Source organism: Felis catus, chromosome C2, assembly GCF_018350175.1.
Source record: "Felis catus isolate Fca126 chromosome C2, F.catus_Fca126_mat1.0, whole genome shotgun sequence".
Taxonomy (NCBI): domain Eukaryota; kingdom Metazoa; phylum Chordata; class Mammalia; order Carnivora; family Felidae; genus Felis; species Felis catus.
In genome coordinates, this window is record NC_058376.1 from 24,333,059 (window position 1) to 24,352,862 (window position 19,804).

General features: G+C 37.0%; 1 long non-coding RNA gene across 1 annotated transcript in view; it reads right to left on the bottom strand.

Moving 5' to 3' along the window:
- LOC109503369 overlaps window positions 1-15,568 on the bottom strand; it is a 156,560-nt gene extending 140,992 nt beyond the window's left edge. Inside the window, exons 1-2 of the long non-coding RNA XR_002162303.3 lie at window positions 15,414-15,568; window positions 4,797-4,948 (exon numbers count right to left, since the gene is read on the bottom strand). This is a non-coding gene — a long non-coding RNA (uncharacterized LOC109503369). The remainder of the gene's footprint in view (window positions 1-4,796; window positions 4,949-15,413) is intronic.
- Between the last annotated feature and the right edge of the window lie 4,236 nt (window positions 15,569-19,804).

The following is a 19,804-nucleotide window of genomic DNA, read 5'->3' on the forward strand; positions in this document are numbered from 1 at the left end:
TAGGCACCTGGTAGACCATAACCTTTTATATTTGGGACTATTACTAATTTTCATTATATGCATATTTTCAATGATATCCATTTTCATTGATATTTCAGTCAGAAACCTGGGATATGGTTTATGAACAAATAGACTATCTTATCCAAAATATTCCTTTATCAATGTGTTTCAAATATTCAAACTAACTTAGATTATGTTTTTGATAAGTAGGAAACTTTTTTTCAGGTAACTCAATGGGAACTTCATATATAACAGTGAGACTAATCTTTCAGTTGTCATTGAATATAATTATTTGGTTTATTTCTTATATCTAATCAGTTGATAGGAATATGTAAACATTTATAGCAAAATCAAACAACATACTTTATTTTTCTGAATATGGTCTATGAAAACCATTCAAGGGTCACAAAAGAACTGCTGATTATGTTGAATGTAAATTAAAGAATTAATTGATTTTAATTTCTAGAATAATTATTAGGCATTAAAGTATTTTATGAAATTAAAGTTTTCTATTAATATATTTTATAGATATTTTAGGGAAATGTTTCCCTTAAGTAGGTTTGTCTGTTACAAAATAAGTCTACCTTTAGGCAGATGTATAAATTGGGTAAAACTGTATGAGTCCTACCTATGATATACTCTCTTAATAAAATGATCTATTGTTGAATAACTATTTAGCTGATCTTTTTACAAACTGAATTACAATAGCATTGAAATAAACAACAAAAAGTCACCACAAAATGAATGAGAAAACCATAAACAGAAACAAAAGGAGCACTGATAATGTTGTCACTGAATACAAAAGTTTCCTCTTTTTGAAAAAAAAATAGTAAAGCAACCTTTACTATTTCTAGTTAAAATGCTCAAGGAGTGGGTCATATGATTGTTCCATAAAGAACAAAGAATACAAATAGATCTGTATTCTACCTTGAAGACAGAAATCCCTTAAAAGATAAACTAGGGGCATTACCTGGTTAGAAACTGAATTTGGTGCCTTATTTGCATTCAGGGAGGATACACCTTATCCTTCTAAATAGATCTTTGAGAAAAAAAAAATGGCCAATAACTTTTAGAATTAAGCAGATACGTAACAACTTCGTTCAGACATAATCATTTTTTACAACTAAGACATTTCAATATATATATTTAAAATCTTTTTTTCATGATCTAAAATATGTAAAAAATTATTTCCTTTTTTGATAGTCCCTACAATATTATATTATGGATATTTAGTTTGTGTCTTATAGGAAGATAAGAATTTTAAAAAATGCACCTTTCTTTGTCTTCCAGTAACTTCATACTATCCAGATAATATCCACTATATTGAAAGCTGAAGTCTCTTAGGAGTTTTACTCTAAGATAAAGAATTATTCCTAAGTATACAAATAAACAAAGTATTGCCAAGTGATAGACCATACTGTGTGATCTTGAAAGGCAAACTTTCACTGAACCATGATTGTACATATTACAAACTTCCATATGGAAATATTTACAAGAACAATAAAATAGATCAGATTTCAGCTATCCTCATTTGACCATATTAATGTTCAAAATGCTCATCTATTCCATATTTACTCTTAAGGAAAAAGGTCAGAATAAAATATGACATTTTAGATAAAACTCTGACCTAAAGTTTGTGTTATCCAGTGTATTAACAGCAATAGTCATTGAACAAAATTTGGGATATTTAGCATTCATAAAATATATTTTCACTGTGAAGAATTTCAAATGTTCTAAAATGAAGACTAGCTTTTCTTTAATAAACTTTCATAATTTTCAACATTATTGATATATTTTAAAAACATCTGTTAAGTGTCTGACTTCAGCTCAGGTCATGATCTCCTGGTTCATGGGTTTGAGTTCCGTGTGGGGCTCTGTGCTGACAGCTGGGAGCCTGAAGCCTGCTTCAGATTCTGTCTTCCTCTCTCCTACCTCTCCTGCTCACAGTCTGTCTCTCAAAAATGAATAAACATTGGGGTGCCTGGGTGGCGCAGTCGGTTAAGCGTCCGACTTCAGCCAGGTCACAATCTCTCCGCGTCAGGCTCTGGGCTGATGGCTCAGAGCCTGGAGTCTGTTTCCGATTCTGTGTCTCCCTCTCTCTCTGCCCCTCCCCCGTTCATGCTCTGTCTCTCTCTGTCCCAAAAATAAATAAACGTTGAAAAAAAAAATTAAAAATGAATAAACATTAAAAAAATTTTTTAAAATCTGGTTGAAGAATATAGTAGAAATATAGGATTATAAATATGGATCTGATGGAAATTTGGGGAAATTATTTTGACCAGCCCACCATTTTCAGGCTGGTAAGTTATTAATGTGCTAAGGTTATATATGAAGCATCTGAGAGGCTCAGATAACAAAGAAAGTTGGAAGGTAGAAATTCTGCTATATCCTAACAAACTACTCTGTCTTCTATGCAAAACTTTTTCAACATGTGGCCAAATTACTGTGTGTGTGTGTGTGTGTGTGTGTGTTTACATACACCTATGTGTATGTACATATAAGTTTTACAGCCAAGGAATGTTTTCTCCATTTGAGGTCAACATGAAGATTTGTAATAACTTGGTTGCTAAAACTTTTTTTAAATTTTTTTAATGTTTATTTTTGAAGGAGAGAGAGACAGAGTGTGAGTGGGGGAGGGGCCAAGAGAGAGAGAGAGAGAGAGAGAGAGAGAGACGCACAAAATCCGAAGCAGGCTCCAGGCTCTGAGAGCCTGACATGCGGCTCGAACTCACAAACCGCAAGATCATGACCTGAGCCGAAGTTGGACACTCAACTGACTGAGCCACCCAGGTGCACCTTGGTAGCTAAAACTTTAAGTTGTGCTAGAAATTAAGCCCATAAACAGTAATATTTCTTTAGTTTTTTTAAAACTTATTTTTTATGCTGTTCTTCAAGTTAATTAGATACATTTAACTAAGACTGTGAAAAGCTATTTTTCATTTCTACATTACCAGTGAAACACAAATACTATGACATCATATTTTCCCTTATAACACAGAAATGGTAACACATGGTAAGGTCATGATAGATTACTTTGAAAACAATAAAATCATAGTAAATATTGATGTATTTTTCTTCTCCTAAATCAGAAAGCTTTCCAAAGTTAAAGGTTTTTCTTTTCTGTTCAACATGCTGACATGCCAATTATGTTTGTTTTGCACATGGGATCAATAGATATTTTATGAGTTAATTTAATGTTGACTTCTCATAGTGTCTACTTCAGAAGTCTAGGAACACTTTCAGGCCCCCTACAAAAATCCTTAATATATACTGAGTTGTAATCTATGACTACATAATGTGATTTCCTAAATACATATTGGATCTATGTATATATTTTTTTAAGTTTATTTATTTATTTTGAGAGAGAGAGCACATACAAGCAGGGAAGGGGCAGAGAATTCCAAGCTGTGCTGATATCACACAACCTGATGCAGGGCTTGATCCCATGACTCTGAGATCATGACCTGAGCCAAAATCCAGAGTCAGATATTTAACCGACTGAGCCACCCAAGCACTCCAGGACCCATATTTTTATAATTGCTTGTGTAAACTACTAGCATTACTGTAAAAGGACCCTTGCTCTGCTAAACACTGTGCAGTTTAGCTTTTCTTTGGTCAAAACAAGATATATTTTAATATGCTCAAGAAACTAACGTACCACATCCTAGAGATGAACCTACTCATAATCAAAACTTCATAACAGAAAAAACATAAGGGACAACAAATCATCTGAAATGCAAATAAAATCCATTTTCATTAGTGAAGTTACATGTCTAAGAAAGCTACTTACCCTGAAATGATAAAGATTATATGCATTTTTTTTTTTTTTAATTTTTGGGACAGAGAGAGACAGAGCATGAACGGGGGAGGGGCAGAGAGAGAGGGAGACACAGAATCAGAAACAGGCTCCAGGCTCCGAGCCATCAGCCCAGAGCCTGACGCGGGGCTCGAACTCACGGACCGCGAGATCGTGACCTGGCTGAAGTCGGACGCTTAACCGACTGCGCCACCCAGGCGCCCCAAGATTATATGCATTTAAATTAATAACTCTACCAATTACTTCCATGATTATCTATGATTTCATGTTTCTGAAGACTGTTGTGACAGAAACATGTAGTCTTCAGTCATTCATATCTTTCATAAGTCATATCACTTCTAACTTTTTAAAAAGTTTGTGATTTTGTTCTTAGACAATGTCTGGAAAGACACACTAACACGCACAGTGTTTCTCAAACTTCAATGTGCCTATGAACCACCTACACATATGAGCCATCCTGGTAATATTCAGGTTCTGATGTAGTACTTCTGGGATGGATCCAGCTAATTCTGCACTTCTAACAGTATCTCCCATGATGCTGATGGTACTAGTCTAACCTAGTGACTACATGTTGAATAGTAAGATTTAGAATGTTATCAGATCATAAGAACTTCTGGTCTACATGGAGACAAAACATGCAATTTTGAAACTGTTGTACCTTTGAGGGACTCTACACTAGTTCTAGAGAAATCGGAGAGACCTAGTAGTCCTGAAGGTTCAAGTACTAGTAGGGTAGGTGAAAACTGCACCCCTAAAATATATGCACATTCTAATCCTGCAAACTATAAATATTACCTCACATGGCATAAAAAGGGGTCTTTTGAGATAGGATTAAGTTAAGGATTTTGAGATGGAGAGATTGTCCTGGATTTCCTAGTGGGATAATCATGCACATTTTTATGAGAGAGAGGCTTAAGAAGGCTTTACACACAGAAAAGTCAATGTCAAGATGGAGCAGGAGAGATTTGAAGAGACTGACCTGAATGTTTAGAGTGACGCAGCTACAAGCCAAGGAATCCCAGCAGACACCAGGAGCCGGGAGAGGTAGGAATGATTCTCCCATACAGCCTCTGAAGGGAGCAAGGTCCAGCTAACATGTTGATTTCCATGCAGTGGTACTGATTTCAGACTCTGAAATTCAGAACCAAGACAAAATTGATTTGTGTAGTATTAAGCCACCAGGTTATTTGTTAAGAACAGCCACAAGAAACTAATGTAGATAGATTTTTGTCAGAAACTTCTTTTTGTTTTTTAAGGATTTCATTTTTAAGTAATCTCTACACCCAACATGGGGCTCAAACTCACAACCCCAAGATGAAGAGTTGTGTGTTGTACCGACTTAGCCAGCTAGGTGGTCCAGAAACTCTCATTAACACGTTAGAGTATCTATAAACATGTTACCCTACAGCTTAAGGAAGATTTTCCTCAAGAATCTGATGCTTATATGAGTATTATTTCATTACATTTCTATTTTAAGTTCTTGGGAGTATGAATATTTTCATATTTTGCATTAGAATCTACAGGTTTTAAAATTGTGAAATAAAAAATTACAATATCTTAGAACACTGCATAAACAGATACAATGCCAAAAAAGCAAACTTTAAAAAATGAGAGCATTAGAAAATATTCTCCAAATAAATCAAGGAATTAAATCAGTAGGTATATGGAAATTATGCTCTTTAAATTAATATCACTTAATATTTTTTAGTGATTAGGTTTTCCAAAAATGAAACTCAAGTAATAATTTTAAAAAAAGATTGTCAATTCTAGCCCATCTGCATAAGTTTAGCTGCAATATGATTCTAATCAAATCACGAATAGAAATTAAATTAAGTCAATTTTGATTTATACCTGAGGTGTCTCAATCAGAACATTTCATCAAACTAATCACACTAATTCCCACCTAATGTCATGAGAGTAATCTGTGCAAAGCAATAGAAAAACAAATTTTCAATAAGCACTTCAGCAGCTAATTTCTATTACTATGTACTCAAAATCAATAGAAAGAGAATAGACATTTATATGTATATGTATATGTATATGCATATGTATATGTGTGTGCCCAAATATGTTATATTAACACTCCATAATTCTATGCTATGTTGAGAAAAACAGCAACTATTATTTTAATCCAATTTTAACAATTACTATTTTCTTAAGAAAATCATAGACTCAATTAAATAAGACACTCAAGGCCTGGAAATTTTCTTTTTCTTTTTTTCTCATTTGAATGTCCATCAACAAAGATTAATACAACCTGGAAAACAGTCATGTAAGTTTCTCCATTTCTTATTTTGTAAATAGATAGAGGTATTAATTTCCTTTACCTCCTAAACATATGAAGAATTGAAATGATTAAGTGCATATTGTTAAAATAGTAAAAAGATACTATAAGGCTTATTACAGAAATAATAGTTTCCTCTACGTACACATTTATCTATGAATCACCAGATCTGACAAACTTTAAGTTTTGCTTATGCAACTTACTTGCTTTTATTTATTTAATATACATATTGTGTTATCTCTCAATTCTTAACTTTTTAATGCTATACAGTGCCTTAAACTTATAGAAAAAGAAAATTCAGGTATACGTCCCAAAGTACCACACATAATTCTCTATTTCACTAACCTTCCAAAATATTTATACTAGAAACTTCATTTGAAACAATATTCAGTGTTTTATTATTGGAATATAAATATTATTAATAACTAAGTAATTTATGCAATGTTCTCTTGTACTCAGAATTCATATTTCCCAGTTCTTTCAGGTTTTTTTTCCTTGCAGGTAAACCCTCATTAATCTGAAAATTTCTGTTAAGCTGTAAAATTGGAATACTGTTCTCCTTAAAGAAAGAACACATTAAATAATATACTAGTTTTATGTTTCTTCTTAATAATCACTCTTTTATGTGCCTTTATTTTAGACCGGTTGCATTCTTTGCCGATAGATCTCACAAATCTCTGTTTTTGGTGAAGAATATTTTCTTATAGCTTTCTCTATGCCCTTGAATATTTAAAAATACCTTTATTTCCTGTAATGACTGACTAATGTTTGGCCTTCTTTTAGTCAGGGTACACTGTAAGTGGTTGTAATCAATGAGAAAATCTTTTTGGCCTACATGGATATTGATCTATATATACTCATATAAAACCCAAGATTCCAAGAGCAAGATTCCATCCATTCAGGGCTACATCCTTCCTTATGACCTTGAGGTCTTAACCAGTGAGATGGATGAAGGAAAAACAAAAAAGTAAGATTACACAGGGGAAATTTTTTTGTGACTGGCCTGGAAATGTCATTAGCATATTCATAATGTTAACCAGAAATCAACCACATGGCTACAGTGAATACAAGAAAGTCTGGTAAGTGTGGCCTACGTATGTGTCCAGGACAGTGAATAATGGGTGTGGCAAGCAAATAGAAATCTCTAGCAAAAAGCCAGCTATCACTTTTGTTAAAATGTTTTTATCCCTTTATTAACATAAACTTGGTTTCAGAAAAGTAGTGAGGCATACCAAACAGCGGAATGCCATCTCATTTACCTGTGTAATGTACATGTACATCGAATGTACAAAAATGTATTTTAAATAACATAATTTAAAAAGCAATTTTTATTTAAAATTTTTTAGTGTTTATTTTTGAGAGACAGAGAGAGCATGAGTAGGGGAAGGGGAGAGAGAGAGAGGGAAATACGGAATCTGAAGCAGGCTCCAGGCTCTGAGTTGTCAGCACAGAGCCCAATGCGGGGCTCAAACTCCTGAACTGCAAGATCATGACCAGAGCCTAAGTCGATGCTTAACCGACTGAGTCACCCAGGTGCCCCATTAATGTAATTGTTAAACATATCATAACTGTCTACAAATAGCAATATATAAATTTTATTTTTCTTATTTCCATTAAAAGTTCTCCATATTATCAATAATATGATTTCTCATTTCTCTTTCTCCTTATTAATAAGGGACTCAAAGTAGCTATGAGTAACTATGCCAGCTTTTAAGAAACTATAAATAACTATAGTTAATTTATAAGTTAGATTAAATGTAGTATTAATTTCATAGCAGATTGTAACCAAAAAAAAAATCTAGTTCAATTTATTAAATAATTGTTCAACTTGTCAGAATATTTGCTTTAAAAGAATGACTGAATGATTCTTTTAACACTTGATATATACTCACATTAGGTAACAGAAATTGAAAAAAAAATTATTGTCTGTATCACTCTAGAATATTTAGGTAAACAATAATGTAGACTTTACTTTTTGACAGTAATATGTATTTTTTAAAATATAATTGTGGTTAGAAATTATACAGCTTAATCACATTCATAAAGCTAAGTAGTTTTATACCGATGATAAATGATCACTTATCTAGTAGCTATTAAGTATAAAACTACAATAGTGAATTTGTAACTTGAACAAACCACTGAATATCTTGTGCCTAAGCCAATTTCTCATCTATAAATGTGGGTACTTTTATTTTTTTTTTTTTATTTAAAAAAAAATTTTTTTTTAATGTTTATTTATTTTGGGGACAGAGAGAGACAGAGCATGAATGGGGGAGGGGCAGAGAGAGAGGGAGACACAGAATCGGAAGCAAGCTCCAGGCTCTGAGCCATCAGCCCAGAGACTGACGCGGGGCTCAAACTCACCGACCGCGAGATCGTGACCTGAGCTGAAGTCGGACGCTCAACCGACTGAGCCACCCAGGCGCCCCAATGTGGGTACTTTTAGTATCAACATTAACAGGGTAATTGTGAAGATTGAATTATTTAATTGACATTAATTACATAGAAATGTGCCTGACACTTGGTGAGCACTCAATAAATTCCAATTGTTTATACTTGCTCATGTACTTTAAAAATATATATATACAATCCTGGAAATTATACATTCCCTCCATTATGTTACAGATAAGGAAAACAAACCTCAAAGGGTCCTTCAATAAGTCACTTATCACTTTAACAAATAGTAAGCAAAGACTGTACGAAATTAAATTTTAATGATATGAACCAGGATAAAGCTAATTGTATAAAATGGATAATGTATGAAAATACAATAATCTAACAAAATGTTTAGGCTCTTTTGCTAGTAAGATTTTTCAAGTTATTTTTAACTGGTAACCACTATAATAATTTCTAGATAATATTAAATGTATTATACCTACAAGAATTAAACTTATTTCCCCAAATGGTCAAAAAACTCAATGTGAGAAGCATTTTTGGTGAATTTAACAATAAAGAGTGATTAACATGCTAAGTATATATTTATCCCTTCTTTACAATGCTGTATGATACTGTGCTCTTGTATGTGCTCTTACATGTACATTTAGGTTTTTTAACTGGTAACTTATAAATCTCTAGCCCTTTTTAAGAAGCTGGTGAAGCTAGTAAAAGATATGCCCCAGTAAAACAGAATGTTAATCAAAAAACCTAAAAATAAGGAATTCATATGACACTGGATCTATGCAGGAGATAGGTGATTGGGAATCCTAAAATGATTATATAATTGAATTATATAAGTTGGATGTCCATATTTCAGATCCAAAGAGCATACAATCCAAATAGCATTCAGAGCACTGTGGATTCCAGGTGGAGGTCTTTAAAGGAAAAAGAAATAGAACTGATGTGTTTTAATATTTAAATACATTGTTGAAGGCAAGTGGATGAATTACGTGTATAAAATTAGTAACTACATAGAAAATGATGTAAGTGAAAATAATTAGACAATAGTTACATAGTTACACAAAGAAAAATAAAGATATTCAAGAGAAAACAGGAACTATATTACATTAGTTAAACTGAGTATTTTAGTTTATTTATTTTGAGAGAGAGAGAGCATGTCCTTGCACACATGCATGTGTGAGCAACTAAAGGAGGGACAGATGGGGAGAGAGAGAGAGGGAGAGGGAGAGGGAGAGGGAGAGGGAGAGGGAGCGGGAGAGGGAGCGGGAGAGGGAGCGGGAGAGAGAGAGAGAGAGAGAGAGAGAGAGAGAGAGAGAGAGAGAGAGAGAATCCCAAGCAGGTTCCACACTGTCAGTGCAGAGCCCTATACCGGGCTTGATCCCATGACAATGAGATCATGACCAAAGCCGAAATCAAGAGTCAGTTGCTTAACCAACTGAGCCACCAAGTGCCCCTGAATATTAATTAGTGAGTCTTTGCATAGACAGAGTGCAGATATTATCTATTTAACAAACTATTGCGATTTTACCTGTGAGGGATGACAAGGATGAAAAGGCTGATGGTTTATCTACCTTGCAGCCGTCATGAAATTATGTAAAAAAATACATAGATCATAAAAGAGCCTTTCAATTATGTAATTTAGAAATATAGATATAAGTTCTATAAAAAATTACCATATGAGTTGAGGAGGGCTGCTTTGAAAGCAGAGAAGGGATAAGGAAAGTGAGTAAAAGTTTTTATTATAGGACTTCTAGACATATGTTTTTAAAGCAATGTGGATATATTACATCAATGAACATTTTTTAAATATTAAAAATTTATTGTTGGAGAATAGATTTTTCTGTTTCATTAAAATGTATGTTTTAAGCAAGCAGCTTTATTTTCAAACATGGACAATTACATTCTATATCAGAGTTGCTTTCCATAACACATATCCCTTCAATTGTACACAAAGATTTGTCCATAACACTGTATGTTAATTATACTTAAAAAAATGACAAGAAAAAAATAAAATAAAATTCAGTTGCCTGTTAGAAAAAAAAGATCTGTCCAAGTATCCTGTTTCAAAATAGCCTTTTTTTTTTCATTTATTTTGCAGATCTTTTCGTTTTCTTAAAGTTGTTTATTTATTTTGAGAGAGAGAGAGAGAGAGAGAGAGAATGAGCAGGGCAGGAGCAGAGAGACAGGAAGAGAGAAAATTCCAAGCAGGTTCTGCACTGTTGGTACAGAGCCTGATGCGGGGCTCAAACCCATGAATGGCGAGATCATGACCTAAGATGAAATCAAGAGTCGGATGCTTAACTGACCGAGCCACCCAGGTCCCCCTGCAGATCTTTTTTAAGGAGCATCTATACTTTATGCATACACTGATTGAGAGGAAAGCATTATAAATCCAGAGAATGTTGATCAGATTTACATTTATTTTATAAATATTTGAGACTTTTTAAATATAAATGTTTGTAGGCAGGCATACATGTCTTGCCTATTTGTTCAGTCTGCAGACAGTTCTAAGAGTACATGTGTATTCTCAAGCTGTAGTTTGGAATTGCTGTCTCAGATCTTACAATTTGGGAGAAAAACCTGCAGTCATCAGAAAACTGTGTATCTCTACACTTGTAGAATTGGACTGTTTTTAACTTCACTTGTTATTTTTCTTCATATGTTCCTTAGCACTTTAGAGTATCCCTTCCATTGTTCCCTGATCCTATGAACATATTGCAAATAATTTTTTTTCTTTAAAAGATGCTAGATTTTAATCCCTATTTTTAAATGCCTCCATCAGTATTAAGACAAGTTACTATATTTAAGTAGTGAACATACTAAATTGGTAAGTTTGCCAATGGTAATGAGTCACCACTAAGCAATAGAGGTTTCATTAGAAATGCAGAGAGACCATCAACATCACTTTATACTATCTATGCTCCATCTCTTTTATAGAAACATAACCCTTCAAAAAGGTAATTGGTTAGCAAGTGTCTTCAAAAGCATGTCATCTATCTGTGACTGTGTACAAGACCAAATTAAAAAATTCAAATTTATTATGTTACAGTACAAAATTCTATTGACAGCAGGCACATAAAAAGTCAATTGTTTTGGGGCGCCTGGGTGGCTCAGTCGGTTGAGTGTCCGACTTCAGCTCAGGTCACGATCTCACGGTCTGTGAGTTCGAGCCCCGTGTCGGGCTCTGTGCTGACAGCTCAGAGCCTGAAGCCTGCTTCAGATTCTGTGTCTCCCTCTCTCTCTGCCCCTCCCCCACTCACACACTCTGTCTCTCTCTCCTTCAAAAATAAATAAACATTAAAAAAATTTTAAAAAAAGTCAATTGTTTTGAAGCAAAATCATGTAAAAAGCATGAGCTTAGGTTTTAAGATTTTAGTGATAAGATTAATATAATATATAAATGCATAATTTATACCAGCTTTATACTTTTCAGTTGATGTATCTGGAAGTGAATGTAACAGAAAATGGAGCATATAATCCATACACACCATTAATAGATTTCTATCCCATATAGATTTTAAGCCATTTCTGTTATTTTCCCCCTTTTGATATGAAGTGTCTTATTAATGCATACATAATTCGGTAACATTTCAGGCTGTTGAACTTTAGAACACAGCAGAGATGTGCAATTATATTTGGGTAATTCGCTTTGAGAAATTGCTGGCATGTACCATAATTCTATCATTTAAACCTTCTCCTTTAATTTTATCTGTTGATAATTTCAATTATTTTATATTGCCAATAAGTCACTGATTACTATACCAGTGAGATTTTGTTATAGATGTTAGTCAGAGAAGCAAATTAGCTTAAATTATGTACTGTGCAAAGCCAGCAAATTTTTCAACACTGAGAACTGGCATTTAATATTAACTTTATACATGGATTGTTTGGGTGTACTATTCTTGGAAGATAATTTGTGTCAGGTGCCTGTCCTCAGTTTGGAGCACACAAACTTGTACATTCCTGAAAAACTGTTTCAAGCTCTCTTTCTTACTTGCTGGATCACTGGTTTTATTTTGTTTTGCAGGATAAAGGCATTTCTTACACACATACCGCTGTAAGGTTTTGTGTGTGTGTGTGTGTGTGTGTGTGTGTGTGTGTGTGTGTGTGTGTGTGTGATATCTGATCAGTATTTATAAAGCTATCACAGTGCCCTTCCCATAATTTCCTGCTGTTGTATTTTGTGTAGAGAGCACCCTATACTCAATTCCACACTGTCCATCTCTGCAACATTTTCTTCATGATCTGCCCAATGTAGTGTTAAAGATCCCAATTCTTAGAGGATTCTACACATAGCCGTAGAAAAGTTTAGTAAACTATTCTTTATACCTTTTGAAAATGCTGCCTCTTTGTTTTACAAAATTACACCATAATGTATTGCCTTATTTTGAACAGTATAATATAGGAATTTATAGTATCTTTAAGTAACCTTATTCATGATACTTATTAGTGGCTTATGTATTAAAGATTAAAGTCTTCAATGTAATTTAAAAATCATTTGTGGCCATGAGCTATATTTTGTATTTCATTTACGCCACATGGTACATACCATAAGGTTAAGTATTTTGGCAAGTCAATCTACCAACCTCATTTAATTGATATTTATAACTATTTATTGCCTACCTACTATGTGCCAGGCATGTAGCAATTTATTAATTTGGTGACTTATGGAAGAGTATATTTAAAAGTGTTATGCTTGGGCGCCTGGGTGGCTCCAGTTGGTTAAGTGTCTGACTCTTCATTTTGGCTCAAAGTCCAGAGATTAAGCCCCTTGTTAGGCTGTGCATTGGGTGTGGAGCCTGCTTAAGATTTTCTCCCTCCCTGGAGAGCCTGGGTGGCTCAGTCAGTTAAGCATCCTCTTGATTTCCACCCATGTTATGATCTCATGGTTAGTGAGTTCCAGCCCCACCTTGGGCTCTGTGCTGACAGTGTGGAGACTGCTTAGAATTCTCTCTTCCTCTCTGTGCTCCTCCCCTGCTCTCCAGCACTTGTACGCTCACTCTCTCTCTCTCTCAAAAATAAATAAATAAACATTAAAAAATATTCTTTCCTTCCTATCCATCTGCCCCTCCCCCGCCACTTGTGTGCACATGCACTCTCAAAAGTTTTGTGCCTAATGAAGTCTATGCTTAATGAAAAATTTATGCTGAGTTGATTTCACTTTAGGGTTTTTATAGTTTGTCATGAATAAAAAATGAGATTATTAAACATTTGACAATGTTGGATTTGGGGAATAGATGAACTTTGATACTTCACCAAATAAAACATCATATCTCTAAAATGAGAGAGCCTTTTATGGAGTAGCACTCAACTGACAGGCTGGCTGTCTTCATCCAAAAGCCAGGTGAACTCTAAAAAGATCTCTCCCTGGTTTGCAGAAAAAGGCAGAGTTCTGAAAGTCAGAAAGAAGTAGTGCATAAGGAATCCAATTGTGATGAAAATTGCAGATACAGAAGAAATATCCTAGGGTTGCATTGGATGAAAGACTTCTCCTAAAATCTTTGAAAATACAAAAAAAAAAGTTTGAAAATATGAATAGACATAGCTGGAGGCAGAAAAATTAAATTGATAAAGTGAAGCAATATGGGCAGCAAAACTAAAAACACAGGTATATATAGACACGCATTCTATGTCAGATTTTAGGTGACTGCAGTGTTTAATTTTATGTGTCAATTTGCCTAGGCCACATCACCCAGATATTTGGTTAAACACCAGTCCGGATGTTTCTGTGAAAGTATTTTTTAGATGAGATTAACATTAAGATTAATACATTTTTAAAATTTATTTATTTATTTTGAGAGAGAGAGCAAGAGCGAGCAGGGGAGGGTCAGAGAGAGAGGGAGAGAGAGAGAATCCCAAGCAGGCTCCCCACTGTCAGTGCAAGAGACTGACATGGGGCTCAAACTCGGGAACTGTGAGATCATGACCGGAGCTGAAACCAAGAGTCAGAAGCTTAACTGACTGAGCCACCCAGGTGCCTCAAGATTAGTAACTTTGATTAAAGCAGCTTACCATCCATAATGTATATGGGCATCATCTAACCAGTTAAAGACCTGGAGAGAAAGCAATTGAGGCTCCCTAAGGAAGAGGAAATTCTATCTCCAGGCTGTCTTCAGACTCAAGCTCCAACATAAACTTCTCCAGAATTCTAGCCTGAAGGTGTACCGGCCAGCTTCTGCAATCACATGAGCCAATTCCTTAAATAAATTTCTCCTCTCTTCTTGATATCTGTACCTGTATTTACATCTATCTATATACCTATCTCTATTTGCCTATATACCTATCTATATATTTACATATCGCTATACATTTGCCTATAGATCTATGGATAGAGAGAGATCTATAGCTAGATAGAGAGACAGATGCGAAGGTTCAGAGAGACAGTAATGTCCTCAGGTTAGTCTTCAGGGGAATGACTTGAAGAACTCTCAGAAACAGTCTCCTAGGGCAAATTTTACATACTATGAAGCTGCCAGGAGGAACAACTGGACTGAGGATGTGCAGTGGAGTATGCGTTCAGGTTGCTATGGCCTTGGACCATTGTAGATACCAAACCGGGGACCCATGCTTTTGTGCTAGAAGCCTGTAAACCTGCCCCAGGACCTTTGGGGGTACTAAGAAGGTTACAGATTTGCAACCTAGTCAAGCACGCATCACTGCCCCATTTTTTTTTTAATATTTATTAATGAGAGAGACAGAGAATGAATGGGGGAGGGGGTGGGGAGAGAGGATCCGAATCGAGCTCTGTATGAACAACAGAGAGCCTGAAGAGGGGCTCAATCTCACTAACTGTGAGATCATTACCTAAGCCGAAGTCAGATGCTTAAGACTGAGCCACCCAGGCACCCCGCCCCCTTTCTGGTTTTGGGTAGGCCCTGCCCTGTGCAGTCTCTGGCCAAGCCCGTTCCCGCATACCTGGGCAAGCCTCTGGGCGAAGCACTCTAGCGTGGTGCCTCTGCATGGGGTGTTTTCGGGCCAACAGGAAAACTGGGGTTTGCAGTATAGGCGGTAGGAACCAGAGCTCCATACTGATAAGACTAGCACCAGGGGCCATCCGGCATCCGGGTCATCCAGGAGTTTCTCACGCCTCCCGCGCAGAACCCTGGAGATCCCGCGAGATCCCAAGATCCCGTGAGATTGGGCTGCCTCAGGGAAGAGCGGTTGGGTCCACAGTGGCTCGGGCCTGTTTCTGCCTTGCTGCTCCCAGGAGCTGCCCCCAATACTCAGCACGTCTCAAAACGTGTCTTTCTGATGCCTGTTCGCAACTCCGACTTTTCCGTTTGAAGTCTGAAGCTGGCCCCCTTACCCGGAGAACGGGGAGAGTGAAGAAACAAGCAGAGCTCCCCATATTGGTAAGTGGCATTTGAATAAGCAAGATGTTAAGTAACAGAAATTCAACTGAGTAAAAGTTAAAGATGTAATTGGTTTTATTAAATGATTCATGAATTGGTCAGTAACCTGTGAAATAGAGGGGCACTCTGGGGTGTTGATAAGAAAGTTTTTATAGAAGGAGGGCGGGGCAAGAAAGTTACTAACAAAAGAAAAGGATTGTTTCCTGCTGTGTGGCTTTCCCTTGGGGGTGAAAGCTGATTATGAGCTAATCTGCGGAAGACTTTGCAGAATACCTCATCTTTCTTTGGGGCATGGAGAGGGCCCAAGTGGCAGACTCACTGGCGCCGATGGAAAAATTCCTGACTGACTGCGTAAGACTCCTTTTCTGGGGGGGGACTTTGAAACTGCAGTTAGATGAGGTATCAAGCCCCAGTTTGGGAACTTGGTCCAAGTGACACCATTTTGGGGCCTGTGTTTTTGTTGTTTGTTTGTTTGTCTGTTTTAAACAAAGGGAGCTCACATACGAGGCGTGTCTTGGTGGCTGCAAAATGAGTAAATCTCTGCATCCACACGCTAGAATCTTGAGTTTATATATAAAGAGGCCTCAATGGGGTTCAAATGGTCTCAGTAATACATCACTACCTCAAGGCTGCAGCCTTAAAGTGGCTCTTAGTGTGGGAAAAGTGGGTCCAATGCACCTTCCAAGGATGGGAGTGGGGGGGGGGGGGAATGGTAAGGAGCCTCTCCAATTATCTGGCTCCAGGTTGCTGGTCAACTGGTGGTCGGGTCCTCTCAACGGCTTTTTGACCAGCTCATAAAATCCCACACAGCCCATTTTAGACCATGTGACTTAATCGGTCACTAAGGGGCTTTATTAGCATGTGAGTGTCTCATTTGGTGGCTGTCTGGCTGCATCGGAGGCAGATGCCACAGCAACAATAGAGACATATGCACGAGAAGACACAGATTAAGATAATGATTCCCAAAATAAGTAAGTTTTTTCCACCAAGAGCCCCATGATCTGAATTACTGATTTATTAAGTCCCCTGAGCTTGGGTCAGACACTCCATGCCTTCACTTGTGTCCTCGTGTGACTTAAGAAAGATGGCATGTTAGCAGAATGATCCGTTGTGAACACACAGTATTCTGTTTGGATAATGGTGCAGGTGCCTCTTTACGAGATAGTAATAATGCCCCAGACCCGTCCTATTGTGGAGGACAGTTTTTCTCATTAGAGACACTGAAATGTTAGGTATAATTTAAGGTGTGCTGGGTGAATTTACTAAGGGCTCTGTATGTGCTGCGATAACCTCTCTGGGCCAGTGAAGGGAACAAAGGCAGTGGCTAAATGATCATACCAGTGGAAAACAGAATGTGCCCGTTTGGCCTTGAGAGAGCACCTGGCAACTTTTCTTACAGTAGGGCAGATTCTGTCCTATGCTCATGGAAAACCCAGGGTGTAGTGGTCCAACCACCCGGGTTGAAGCCAGGGCTAAAGATTTGTGCTGCACAATTATTGGGTCCCATTGGTGGCTACCCAGTACATACCTGGGCCCTGCTACCGGTCAGCATCAAACCAGTTGCTGTCCTTTAATGCAGCACAATGACTACATAGTTCCAGTGATATCCATCCCACATCACTGGTACAGTTGGGTTGGTTCTGTTTAGATTCTTCTAGTCCCAACACAGGGGTGTGTGAGTGCTCAAATGTCCATAACCAGAGGTAAACAACACGAACCCATCTCAAATCTGAATGTAGCCACCCATGGCTCTGATGATGGTATTTTAAGACCCTTCCAATTAGCTATTTGATTGGTTGCCTGTGTAGCTTGATTAATAGAAAAAAATCACATCTTCCCTTCTATAAAAATTACATCTGTGGCCCAATCCTTGGATATTAATGTTGCTGCAGCTTTAAGAACTTAACCTAGTTGTGCATTCCATACATATTGATGGGAGGAAGCAGCACTGTCAGGTGTGAAGAGATGGACTGGGGATCAGGTATGCCAGACTAGAACCCCTCTTTCAATGATGTATGTTCCATTCCGTGTGTAGTGCTTTACAGCAGGTGCAACTTGCAGGAGGAAAACAGGATTCCAGTGGAGATTGAGTAGTTCCTCCTCACTCAGGTGAACTGTAACTCACCCATTTTGGTGGACACCCCATTGTGAATTCCAATAGATCATGCCTTTCCCAGGTGATGGGGCTTAGGTGTTCTCAGCAGCATAATACGTTGATCCATAGTGAGACAGCAATGGCTGTTTCCCTCCCCTTCCATACCTCTGTGGTGTTGCATGCCTTGGCAGGGGTTCCCATCTGGCATATGGGACAACATGCCCAACTTGCTTCTCATTGGAAAATATTAAAGCTTGGGAGAGTATTTCAGTCCACTAGGCCAACCAAGGTGGTTTTTCATGTTAGTAATTTAACCTGTGTTAATATTCTATTTTTCCTTTCTACCGACACTGCTAACTTGCAGATTATAGGGGAGGTGGAACCTCCATTCAATGGCATGTTCTTTTGCAGTCTTGCACGTAGTGACCCTTGAAATGTGACCCCTGATGACTGTCTATTCAATAAGGGTATCCGTACATGGTAGTCAACTTTTCTAATTGCCTAATGGTGGCAGCCCAGTTTGCTTGGCAACAAGAAAATTTGGGTTAGGCTACACCCAGAGTCCACACAGATTAAGGCATACTTAAAACTTTCACTCAGAGAGAGGGAGCCAATGTAATCAATTTGCCAAGGACTCAGTGGTTGAGAACTATGGTGCATGTTCCCCAACTCTTTGGGCAGTTGCTTTGTATATTGCCTAGAATACACAGGACATATTGTCACTTCATTAATCAAGTCACTGCATCTCAAAGGCAATCTGGCATCCTTGGCAATGTACCATCCCACCCAGATACTACAGTAGCAACCCTTTCTAAGCACCCAGTTGGCTCTATCTACCGAATTGTTGGTTGCCTGGGCTTGTACCTGGGGAAGATCATCAGCTTCCTGAGTCTCAGTGGTGGCAGCACCTTATGAGCCAGAACAGAGAAAATAGCAAGAACTGCTTCAGGCTCTTGCAAGTGAACCCAAATATCATTCTACATATTCTGGCTTATTCATGACCATCCTAACCATAGGGTTAATCCCTTTAGAACAGTCCAATGTCATTGCAAAAGGTTCATGGCAGGACTCCTTAATGATCATAAGCCAAAGTGCTAACTTCAGTACACTCCCTGCTGTGGTTCATTCCTGTTTCCATCCAGGTGGTGTCAGTGTTGGGCTGAATAGTGACCATGGTCCAGGTTGGTGGATTGCCCCAACTGGACCCATCTCAGTATTCAGTTCCTATACTATTTCAGTATTTAGTTACTTCTCATTTTTAAATAGATACCACACCATGCAACTCAATATATTATATAACGACAAAAATAATTACAATAATAGAACTACAAGCCTTGTTATTTGTGATTATGAAAACACAGATACTACATGTTTGTTTTCAATGTCAGCCACTAAAATACCAAAAATTGGGGATGTCATTAAATTCAAAAAAGATTTAGATTTAAATTACACATTGAGATATTAACAAGCATGTAACATTTTCTATCTGAAGCCTAAACTCTTCCATGTTCTCAATTTAATCTACTTTCTGCCTTCAAAAGAACTTGAGAAATAAATGATAATGAATTTACTTTTATCCTTCATGAATACTTTAATGTGGGGTTGACTTATGAGCAGGAAGATATGCGTTCCACCCTATCATGAATCTCAATCAGTAAAATACTCTGAGAATAAATAGCTTTCCCAGTGAAGCAAATTAATTTCTCCAGGACAGCAGGTAATTTAGTTAATCATCTTTTCTACCTTTGTATATAATACCCTGCTCTCCTGAAACAGTTACATTTGCCTTGCAGGAGGAGATTGTTCAACTCCAGAAACCTTTGCTTATTTGACTTACTTTACACTTATATCCTGGGCTA